The following is a 12225-nucleotide window of genomic DNA, read 5'->3' on the forward strand; positions in this document are numbered from 1 at the left end:
TTTTACACGTCTTCCTTCCAAAGGGTGAATCCCCTGGCACCCCAGCACGCTCCAGAAAGGAGCTGGGAAGGGGAGCTGGAGTCGGAGATGCTTCTGCTGGTCGGAGGAAACCTCGGGAGCGGAGAGACATCCTCGCCGGGATGTGATCAGAAGATGCCTGTTGCTTCTGAATACAGGAAGGGTTTCGGCAAAGACCGACAGATAGCCAGGACAAACCAATCACAGGTCGGGTGTGCATTACGGCGCTTGAATATTCGGGGAAATACGCTCCCGAATTCAGGGTGGAGAGCACGCGCTCTGCGCGCTGGACACCTAACCCTCCGGATTCTACTGCTTCCGTTGGAGAGACATTTGTATCATGGCAAGCTAAGGAAAAAAAGGACTTCAGACAATTTCTCACGCTAACACTGCCTGTTTCTGAAGTCATGGGAAGGGGGTATTTTCTGACAACTGTAAAAAAGAATCTCTGTAAGAGAACAATGCATCTTCTAGAAAACCTTTAACTTCTTCAGAAACCAGTTCAACTCTGGGACAGAGCTGTCAGGACTTAAAGTTTTTCCATTGAGTGAATGCCATCGGCCTTCACTAAAAAACATCTGAGATGTTCTGCGAGTGACTGGCTCCTTGGGAGCAGAACTGGCACCCCGCGGAAGAGCAGTAGCAGAAAGCGGGGTCCGCGCTGGGCTCCTTCCCTCACCCTCCACCGCACCCAGTCCGAAGACTCGTCCCAGACAGCAGCAACAGACGCTTTCCCTCATCCAACGGATTTAAACCTTCAGCCCTGTCGATTTTGTGTCAGCGCAAAGTCTGGTGTAAGTTACTCCCCATGGAGCTCCCTGGGCAGGGCGCTCGGAGCCCTCCGGACACACGTCGGATGCGGTACCTGCACCCACCACCCTGGGAGGTACCGGAGCTGACACATGGCAACGTTAAAAAAAAAAATAAAAAATAATGACTAGCTTTAGATGTTTGTTTTGTACGTATGTGACTAATCTATCATTCAATAGCTGCAAATAAAATTAGAGCAGCAGTTTGTTTACAAGCAACATCACAACTGGAACAATAATAGACTAGTAACAAAAACAACAAAAATAAAATATGACTCAACTTGTTCTTTGCCAGACTGAGGTCTCAAGATGGGCTTGTTCGGCCCCTTGGGACGCCCAGTGCTATAAGCACAATAACAGCAGGACATGCCTCATTTCCTTCAACTGCTCGACATGGCTCTCTCCGAGATGTTTGTAAACTTCCTTCCTCTACGCATCAGGCTGTCAAACTGTCGTCAGTTCTCGGGACTAATAATATCCTGTTGATGTCTGCACAGATCAACTTCTTAAAAAATGTATGTGCTTTTGTGTACACACAACACCAGTTAAAAAGAACAGTCTAGCAACAAACCCCCGTAATCTGCCTCAGTCCACTGATGGGCTCCGGGGAGCAAGCCCAAAGAGAGGAAAAGAGCTGCAAATAACGGCGGCATCATGATTTCGTGATGGAGAATATATAAATTTCCTAAATAAATCAGTTCAGTCCCAAAACTAACTTGGTCTGGAAGAGGAGAGACTATTGACCAGCTGTATCTCACAGTCTCACACCCTGAAACAAACTCCGACCTCTTCTGCCAGAGACCGGCCGATCCTCAAAGTCATCGGTGCCAGGGTAATTCCCCCGGGGTGGGAAAACAGGCTTCAGCTTCCCTAAAGCATCGGCAATGTCACGTTTTACAACTTCACATGAATTTAGGCTTGGAGTATTAGCTTGAAAGGAAGTTCACACACACCATAACTTGAAGTCAAACAAAAGCCATTGTGTAGAGAGAAGCATTAACTAGAATTATTATGTTTTAGATTAATTGTTAAAACACGCTGAGATAGAACTTGAAGGATTTGGATGTGAGAAAAAATAACCCATTTACTGGAAAAACAGAATTGATAGGATCAGATTACCCCACAATTTGGGGAAATTATGACTTCTTCACCCCAACCTGCATACCAAACAAAACATAAAATATTTTCATTCTCTTCTCTTTGGGGAGGTGGGTCTGATCCTGATTTAATTTATAGAAGAGTGAATCAAGAGCGACTTCACAAAGAACAATGGGAGCCTGCTTGCACAATCGCTCTAAAAACAACATGTTTTAGTGTTTAAATGTGGAATGAGGCTTCCACACGGATGTCAACATCTTCGTGCTAAACGACTTGTCTACGACCACATAACGAGGAGATGGAAGTGCTGGGGTCAGACCCACGGCTTTCCAGGGCTCCTAGGCCTAGTTCCTGCAGGGTATTTCAGATCCTGAATTGAAAGAGCCCTCACATCTCGTTTTCTTCAGTGGGGACGGACTGAAGATTAGGGTCTAGGCTGCCGGCTGCTCCAGCTGACCCAGAGCATGGCTCACGCAAGGCCAGGTGCTCCCAGGGTCCCTCCCACCCGGGGGACCTGCAGGTGCTCGTGGGACCTGCAGGTGCTCCTCAACGGCGCTGGCTTCACACCTCCCATGGGAGGCATGGCCCCAGAGCCGAGGTGTCCTCTGGAGCAGGACCCTGAGAGCCGGCTCCTCCGGCGGAGGGAGGTGGGAACGCCAGCCCTCCCCACGTTCACGGCTGAACAGCACCTCCAATGCAACGTTGCTCTCCCTCCTCCAACTTTCGCATCCAGGTGCCACGTATGCACTCACTTACAAACGCACACAAAAGCCTTGAGAACGAATCGAGCTATTCGCCTACTAATCCTGCAGGCTTGAAAGAAAAAACAGCCAAATTCTGCTGCTTTTAGAATACATCCAAACCTGATAGGGAGAGGGGAGAAACAACCAGGCATGTAGATAGTTTCCAGAGAGCAACAGCTGTGAAGTCCCCCATGTTCACGTGCACATGAAAGCGGGTTGGGAAGGGGACTCGGTACGGGCACGAGGCGCTCGAAGGCAGAGCCTGCCTCTCTTGCATGGTTATTGCCCAAAATCTGGCCCTGCATGCAAAACCGCTAGCAAAGCTGCTGCTAGGGTAGGTCCTCCCAACTTACCCACCCAATTTAAACCTGTGTCAGCTGTAAAAACACACAGACCTTTCAACTTCTATCCAAGTTATCCTTATAAAACCAGAGGGTTTGTATTAAAAAGAGAGTAAGAAAAGAGAAATGGAGGTGGTATGAACTCAGAATCTAAACAAAGATACACAAGGGTTTGAGGTTTTTTGCATTTAAAAGGTTCAATAACACTTTTTTTTTCCTCGAATATTAATTTTACATTAATATGAGCCTTTTGTATTGTAAGAAATTTTGCAATTCCTGCAAGGTAAATCAGGGATTCAGAAAAAAATTAAGCCCAATATAATCTAACATGGGCAAGTTTTGCAGCAGAGAGCAGAATATACAGCCATTAGTTTGCTGTGGCAACATTTATTTATTTTTTATAGGAAATCTGTATAATGGAAAACACACACCACCTCTTGGAATTTTCCTATAAATATCTAAGTACTCCCAAATCACTGAGCAGAATGCAAATACACTCTTCTTTCACTTCTTTCAGGAAATTCTCAATGACTTCCTGTCATAAAGTCCAATAATCACTGTCTCTTCGGGAACGTCTTATAATTGTCTGGCTGCTAATGTGTGTCTCAACTTTCTTTCCAGGATTAAGTAAAAAGTCTTTTCTTCCCTTCCATAACTAGTCTACGCCTTTTAGCATAAACATTTCTTTGGCAGCAAGCGTTGCATTTGGTATTCTCCCAGGGGATTACATGTTATTTTATTTTACCATCATTAAGGTATACTTGAGTTTAGTCTCATCTAAGGAGATTTATACAGGTATCATACTTTCCATTATTCATGAAAGCAAATCCATAGACGCGCGTGAAAGAACACCGCCTCCTCTCACTCCTCCCGGCTTGCTCCTCTGAGCGCAGAAACGCGAGACGGTTGCGCGTGCAGGACACGGCGCACCTTCACACGAACGCTCCCCTTTCGTCCACGGTGGGAACTGCAAACACCCAAAGGTCTTCCCAGAAAAACAGGTTCTTCCCCTTCTCTAGCCCTGGACCATGTGCAATACTCTCTCGTATCTGTAGGGGTTTATCACTGGATTTTTGTAGGCTATTTTGGAAGATACCAGAGATGTCCCTAAATGGACGTGGGGCTACTGTTCAGTTATGCTTTGTGTCCTCACAGGGCAGACAGCACAAGGATGGGCCAAGCATCGTTTTTATTATTCCAAATGAAGCAATCAAGCACCACTCCCTCATCATTCCTTTCCTAGTTTTCAGTACTGGGCCTCAAAGTTGGACCTCGTCCTTTCTCTATCCCCACTGCACTTCGCAAAATAAAGTTTGCTTCCATTGCCATAAATAGGCCATTCACTCTCAGAAATTTTTAGAGGGTTTCATGCGGAAAGTGAATTCCAAAGGTCAGTTTTGCTGACCTGTAATACTGTAATAAATATATACCTATAAATAAAAGTAATCTGTTTGCTCCCCCTTTCCTACAGTTGCCATTTTCTGCCACTCACAAACTCTAGAAATCATGGAGAAGGGGATAAGGGGTTGGGAATACACCCCTTTTATGATATACCTTTTAACAAGGAAGCTTCCTACAGAATCCTTTTTCTCACAGCTGTCTTTTTTAGGCTTATTTTAATGTTAAGTAATAGTAAATTAGTTGACAAAAGTCAATAAATACAAACAGCTCCGTATTAAAATCTAGGTGATGAACTAAAATCAATGTCCTCTATAACTTCTTCAGGCAAAGTCTAGTGAGGAAAGGTGAGTATTACGCTTTCCGACAAAGTCAGCAGTTCTGGCGTCCTCAGACCGGGGCTCCTGAGGGACCTCGTGGGACGCGCTAACCTGACAAAAGCAGGTGGGTGACAAAGTAGCAGTGACCAAATGAGTGATGAAAACACAGTGAAACACAGTAGTCCTTGTCTTGGAGGTCACCAGGGAATCCACAATATTCCCAAAGCCAGATGTGCTCCAAGGATTCAAGGTAAACCCTCTACTCCAAAGAGTGATCCCTTCATAGCCTCCAAACCCCGAGCACAACTACTGAGCAGATTTCCACGACATCTGCAAGCCAAATCCAACCTTGCACAAGCGCCGGGAACTGGTGCGCTTCACTCCCGGTAGGGCTGATCAAAAGAAAAATGGACTGTTGGCCTCCTTATGCTTATTATAGTCCAGACCAACCTACCCCTTAATTTCCCTTGCCAGCTCAATTTACAGATGTTCAGTTGACCAGCAGAGAAGGTGATGGATGTTGCACGCTTACAAAGAACTTTACAACGATCTCTAAAGGTTCTGGTTCCCGCTCGTTGCATACTTCTTGCCCAAGCGATCTGCTTTGTGTGCTCGGAGCTTGGGGCAGAAGAAACACTATTTATACCCCTGGGTCAGGCTTCCTGGGATGCGTGCAAATTCCTACACGTTGAAAACATTTATATTTATTAAGTGTGCAATGTGGAGTTTGCGGTGACCTCAATTCTTCACTCGTTTGCCTTTAAGAGTGCAGGTTTTGCAACTGCGGCTCATCAGTACGCGGCTGTCACTAGACACTGGGATTGGAAATTCGCTGAATAAGAGAAGATCTAATCGATGCACTTTAACAGACTTCCTGTAAATATTAATATATTTATATATTTTCCAGACACATTTGCACAGACATGTGAAAGGCAATGCCAAATTAAGTCCCAAACTCCACTGTTCTTCCAGACATTTAAAGTCACATTAAAAATAACAGCAGCCACTACTGTGCTATATGCTAGTTACATTTTATGTACAAAATATTACCCATAGGGTTTGCTATGTGAGTATTTAAGAAAGTATATAAATTATATACTCCTATATACATAGACATAAAGAAATCAAATGCTAGCATGCAACAGTACTGCACATCTGACTAGAGAGCCAAGTGTTCATCTATAATATAGACAAACTGCTTACAGGGAGCTCCTCTTAGCTGTTAATTGCCCACGTGAAATAATTGGGTAACAAGTCTGGGCACACAACTTACATTGGCAGATCATTACAGATTTCTCCAGATAATCTAATAAAGTACTTTTCAAATGGAGACCATTTTTGCAAATTGATCAGAGTACAGCTATCGTTCCTCTTGTCCTTCTTGTTGTTCCATATATTTCCTTACCGTTAACTAATTAGAGAGCCTACCTGTTCTATAGAGGAAACTGCTTCCCAGCCACCCTCTGATCCTGCACCAAAAACATATTTGAAATAACAACTGCTTTAATTCAGAATTAACTGAATTACTGTTTGAATTACCGGAACTACATCAGAGGAGCTTCCTTGGAAGGGGAGATGATGTCATCCCCCGGACTGTGACTTCAGCCCAGGAAATGATTAAAACAGAACCGGGGCTGGGAAAGAAATGTTATTTAAAAAAAAAAAAATCTGCACTAAAGTTAAAGAAAATGTACATATTTAATTTCGCCCCAAAAAAAGGAAATAAAGAAACTGCATGCCTAGAAACCTAGCTGCATGGATGCTAACCATGCGTTAGCATGCTCACCTTGAAAGAGAGCTCTGCTGCGAATACACCGCTAAGGCCGTGCCTGGGCACCGCCGACCCACCACACCTCGCACCACGGCAGCGCTACGCGGCGCGCGCGCAACCCGGCCACGCGTGGCAGCTCACACTCCCGATGCTGCCAGCGGCCTGCAACGGGCTGGCTGAACCTATAAAAGCTGTATAAACTAAAAAAATATACATTTAAGACCTCAAAAGAGGAAAAAGAAAATAAATTTATAATGAGTTACTTTTAGCAACGTAAGGAGTGATTGTCAACACCCTGAGATGCTAAGGAATGTGAGCTGCAGACTTCCTGCGTCCTCCGCCAGAATGAGCTACATCCTAATTGCCATATGTTGAAAGAGCCATTGCATTTCATTCAAAATACAGCATTCATTCCAAAATTGTTCTTTTGAGCTGAAACGTCTTATGCAGAGAGTTTCAGCACAAACACGACTCTTGGACAAGCTTTACAATTACTGGCTGAGCCGTATGATTTATGAGTTCCTATAAAAATTATGATACATTTCTATGCTATGATAACACGAATGTTCAATAGCTAACATTAATTTCAGAAAGCAAATTCAATGCAGTGAAAGGTAATGCACCTGATCATGGACCAGCTGGCCACTACTTTATTTTTAAGATTAAATTTTCCTATTTTCAATAGTAGTTCTCTCCTGCGGCTGCTCAGTTAAAGCAGGGAGCCCAGGAAAGCCAAAGGTACAGTGAAAATGAATACAGAAAACAACGTCGAATAAACAGAATAAACAAATTCGAGATTTACAATTTATTTTCCTCTGACCTTTGTCATTTCTGAAAATGTTATATGCTACCAATAACGAGAGCTGGCAGAAATTTCTTGACACAGACTCAGTCCTCAAGCTCGCGGTGGTCCTTCAAGTTTATACGCTGCCTTCTGCTCCAAGGGGCATGCGTGACATTAACGCTGTTAAATACGCTGACTCACAAATAAAAGCGTAAGTCACTGCAGAATGAGGCTGGCCATGCTCAGCGCTTCCCTTTCGTGGCTGTTTTAGGGTAAGCAGTCCACGCTAATCGCGAGTCTAGCTCGCATCTGAGTGCATCGCTCCCACAGCCGAGCCCAGAGCAAGGCACCTGGCCGAGAGGCAGCGCCCGAAGGAGACATTTCGGAGATGAGATTTCCAGAGCGCAATTAGCTGAAGGCTCCGAATCGCGTGCTTTAACCGTACTGAATTTGGTCACAACTGTTTCGTTTTGTTTCGGGTTTTTTCCATTTGAAATATATTGCTGCGCGCTATGCAGGAAGCAGTGTACAGCCTCAGTGAATTTGGTGCGTGATTTTTTTTTTATTTAATCTTTCAACATTTAATATCTTAAAGGATTTTTCACTGCCATTGCCTCCCACCACTTCCTTGGCTGCACTACAAAACTGAAAAATAAGGACTCTAGGGGAAAACTAATGCCAGGGTAGGGAAAATAATTACTTTTATCAGTCAAAAATCAAACTTCAAACATTCAAATTAAATATAATTTTCTTTTCAAAATAATTCAATGTAAATTTTAAACCTCTCACTTCTGTTAAGGCCTAAATTTGCAGTAGATAAAATAAAACAGGTGAAATAAAAGCTAATATTCAAGCATCGCAGATTTGGTGTTTGTGGTTCAAAGAATTATACATCACTAGTCTAGTGGAAATAAGCAGCCAAACTCCTAGCACTATGGCGTGCAGAAAAACTAGCTTCTTCTCCAGACGCATATGGAATATTTCCTGCACTTTCAGTCGTTCTGCCAGTACAGCTCAATGGCTAATACGTTCAAGGCTGGAGTCAAAAAACGTATGATCGCTTATCTTTTCCTTACAGTCTATCGATAAAAATAAAAACAGAAAGCATGAGATTTACCGGTTCTAAAACACTCAAGGACACTGTGACCAAAAACAATCAGTTCAATGCACTAGCTAATACAGATAGCTAATAGTTCATATTTTTTGTGCCTCTGTTCATTTTAATGCAGAACAATTTGGTAAGCTTAGTCATCACTTTAATAAAAACTGATTTAAATTGCCAGGTTTTTCCTGTTATAACTGAATTCTAAATTTCATCCAAATACAGAACTTGCTGGAAAAATAGAAATATAATATAAAATCACGACCGAATAGTTAATGTTTCTTTCACTCTTAGGTGCTCTGAAGGGACAAGGCTTCTAGGAAAGACCATCAGATAAAAGCAATACCCGAGTGGTGTCAGACTGAAAGCAGGATTGATGATCTCGAGGTCTAGGAGGACAAAAGGTAGAGGGAAAAGAGCAGGTGACCACAAGTATCTGGTGAACAGTGCAGAAAAGGGTTGCTTTGGGTAAGCCTTTGCAACCCCACAAAGGATGGTTAAATCTGTGTTTTCAAGGAGAACCAACATAAAAGGGCATCACTGAGCAACCCAGAATCAGAAGTACAGAGGTTAAGTTCAAATAATTACCGAAAAATTTCAGATGTTTATCAAAACTGCTTCGATGGCTGGGGCCTGGAAAAGTGAGTGGGAAATCTCATGCGAACAGTCTGTCTCATGATATTTCAGCACTTCCACTTCTGGTCCTGGCCAAAACCAGGAAGTGCAGAGGCGTGCTCAAGAGCAAAATACTGGAAAAAGCGCTATCAGAACATTTTTCCACCAACTTGAAAAAAAACATTTGGTTCCATGTGAATTTTGGGCACAGATTTGGACTAACTCTGTGCCGAGGATCATTTATTCACCCCTATGGAAAATGTCACGAGTTCACAGCTCCTCAGAAGCCTCCTGAGAAGGGGAGATGTTTGGTTGTGGTTTGGGTGTTTCTCAGAGCAGAGCGCTGCTGGGGAAGGGAGGGGGACCAAGTAAAACTAGAGGCTATAAATAAGCGACAAATAGCCGTGACTAGAGAAGTGCTCAGTTTCTCAAATAAATTAGGGTCTTTTGGAGAACAGAGAGAAATAAAGAGATCCACAGGATTTGAATACAGTAAATAAGAGCCGTGAGAAGGTGCGTACACCGCGCGAGAGGCTACAGCGGTGTTGGGCAGCGATGGCCAAGGAGAGCAGAGGAAGATGTCCCACCCCACGCAAGTGCCTGCGCTGGGACAAGTAACGTTGGGCAGTGATAAACATGTGCCAGGGAGCCCAAAAGAGGAGGAGGGAGGCTGTAAGAGAAGGAAATCAAGAGAAATTAGAAACGAGAACTTAGGAAGTTGCTTGGAGGAAGCTGATGATTTAACTTGTGGACACACAATCTTAGGTGAGGAGACTCCCTAACAATGTTTTGCAAAAAAACCCAGGATTAACAATAATCCTAGAAGTTGAAGACTATTTAAAAGTGAATAATTTAGGATAAATCATGAAAAAAAAGTCAAAAAGTTCAAAACGGTTGATCGTCTGAGAGACAACTTTGGTAATTCATTGACAGAATATAACCCTTGCCGCGGCAGGTGAGAGCGCCCGAGGACCCACGGACGGCAGAGTGATGAAAAGGCATGAACCTAAGCAAATCTGACCTCCTGTAGATCAAATGCAGCTACTTAAAAGTTCCGAATAACAAGGAACAAGTATTTTGGAAACTGTCTTAAAAGAGATCTTTTTAATTTCTTTGGATAATTGTTAATTAGGAAAATAAGGTACTCTGGAATTAAGGAAACAGAATAAAGTGTAACACGCTTGCAGTTGCAGAGTACTTTTTAGGAAGGTCTTTACATCCGATACTAATCTCAGAAAAGGCAATCGACAACATGACTTCAGGAGGGGGATTAACAGAACTTACAGACCAGGAAAAGCAACCTGACAGGCAAAAACACTGCTTAACTAGTGGCAATCAAGCGACTAAAGGCAGAAACCCTAACAACCAACCAGTCAGAAGGAATAATTCTTTGTATTTGCACAGAATACATATTTAGCTCTATTATACAGAGAATGACAGTTTAAGAGTGCTTTTAGTTACCTGTCTCTCTGTTTTTACGAACAGTTGCATCTGTAAAGCTAGACGGCTTGTTTTTACTGAGCCATCTCATGCGAGTCCTGAAACCAGGTTTTTAAGTTTCACGTTTCTAAGGTTTCAAATATCTCCTAGGTAAAGAGACAAAAAAAATTGTTTCTTAAAAGCATTTTAAATAAATTGAGCAGATGATCAACCAGGCCTTTAAATTAAATAAATAATCAATAGTAATCACATTAACTGTGACTGGTGACTAGCGTCTAGATTGTCCTCGCAACTCAGAAGCTGTGAAAGGAGCTGTCAGGACACAGTCGCTGTCTGCAAGAAACGCACAGCTTCTAGGTCTTTGCAGAAAAAAAAAAGAATCCGTGCCTGGGACCTCCGCGTTAATGATGAAGTTAGTGAACGGAGATTTTCTGTTTGGCAAAAGTTGAAGTGTTTTGGTCAAACCCCAAGCTTCAGCCAGCCGTTTGGTATCGCCCATAGCACTGCCGACTCCTGGGCTGCCCTGCCAGCAGCTCCCACGGGCTCCTGCAGTGCCAGCGACGTCTGAAGGTCACAACGCAGCGACATCCATGCAAACGGCTACCCCCAAGCGTGAAAGAGCTAAGAGTCGGGCTCGATAAGCTGATAAAACGTTCAACGTCGTCATACTACAATTTGACTCAGAGACGGTCGGTTTTCAGACTTCTCGGCTGTTTTCCTCGCGCGCCGTCGCTGGCAGAGGCAGGTGCTCCCGCTCACCGCAGGAAGGAGGGCACTGTCCCCGGGCGGCCACGGAGATGGAGCTCTTGGAGGCATTCCTCTGCTGGGAGCGCTCTCCTCGGAGCACCCGGCGTTATGCTAGCCTTCGCTAACGCTTGGGCACCTCTGACTAGTCACCTTTCCATGCTTACTCTTTTCAGTTTTCAAATATGACACAAGCCGGAGATTAAGGCAATTTTTTGTTACACTGAAAACGTCAACACAGGTAAAACTCCTCCCCAGCTCCGGTAACGGGGAAATAGCGTTGCACAGGAAGGCCAAACCTAAGGCAAATTAGCTTCCTGGTCTTTCCATTGATTGTAAAGGGGAGAATGCTATTTGAGCATCTGAGAAGACAGGCAATAAAATGTATTTCTCTTGCAGGCAAATCTTATAACAGATAGAAAAACAATCTTAGTCTCTTGCTAAAGGCACACTCACTAATTGAAACAGAAATAAAATGAGGAATAGGAAAGAGATAAAGCTACAAAGTTACGTCTTGGTCCAATTAGTAGGTAGGGAGTTAAACAAATTATCAGTTAAAGACATTCTACAAGTTTCAACGCTGGAAATTGGAACAGAAAAAACATGCTGTAAAAATGCTGCCACCTGGTCTTGATAGCACAATCCAGAACGTTTTCTGGTAAAACAATATTTTAGCTCTAGACACAGTCCAGCGACAAACGCAATTAAACACAGACGAAGATGCAGCAAGGCCTAGCAGGTCATCTAGTCTGGCTACTTGCCAGGACAGCCTTGTTCCAAACAAGCTATGAGCACTGAAACTTTCTGGTGGGGCCCCGTTCTTCTTTCCTATAACAAACAGACTTTCCCCAGCCTACGTCTGGCATCAGTCTGCCCAGAACATATCTGCATAACGTGCAACCACCTTCTGCCTGCCCTGGCAGCGCCCCACGGCCCACAGCTCCCTGGTGCCTGCTGCAGATCCATGCTCATGCCAGTGAGGGCCACGTGGAGCGGGTCCCTCCTCGGGATTTCCTCCGCTGTCCCTCACCAAATTGCCTTG

At 43.9% G+C, this 12225-nt stretch overlaps 1 protein-coding gene across 49 annotated transcripts in view; it reads right to left on the reverse strand.

Annotated features, from left to right (window-relative positions):
- LOC104138520 (transcription factor 4) overlaps positions 1-12225 on the reverse strand; it is a 231608-nt gene that overhangs the window by 183862 nt on the left and 35521 nt on the right. The gene's annotated exons all lie outside the window — the stretch shown is intronic.

This window comes from Struthio camelus, chromosome W, assembly GCF_040807025.1.
Source record: "Struthio camelus isolate bStrCam1 chromosome W, bStrCam1.hap1, whole genome shotgun sequence".
NCBI classification, from domain to species: Eukaryota; Metazoa; Chordata; class Aves; order Struthioniformes; family Struthionidae; genus Struthio; species Struthio camelus.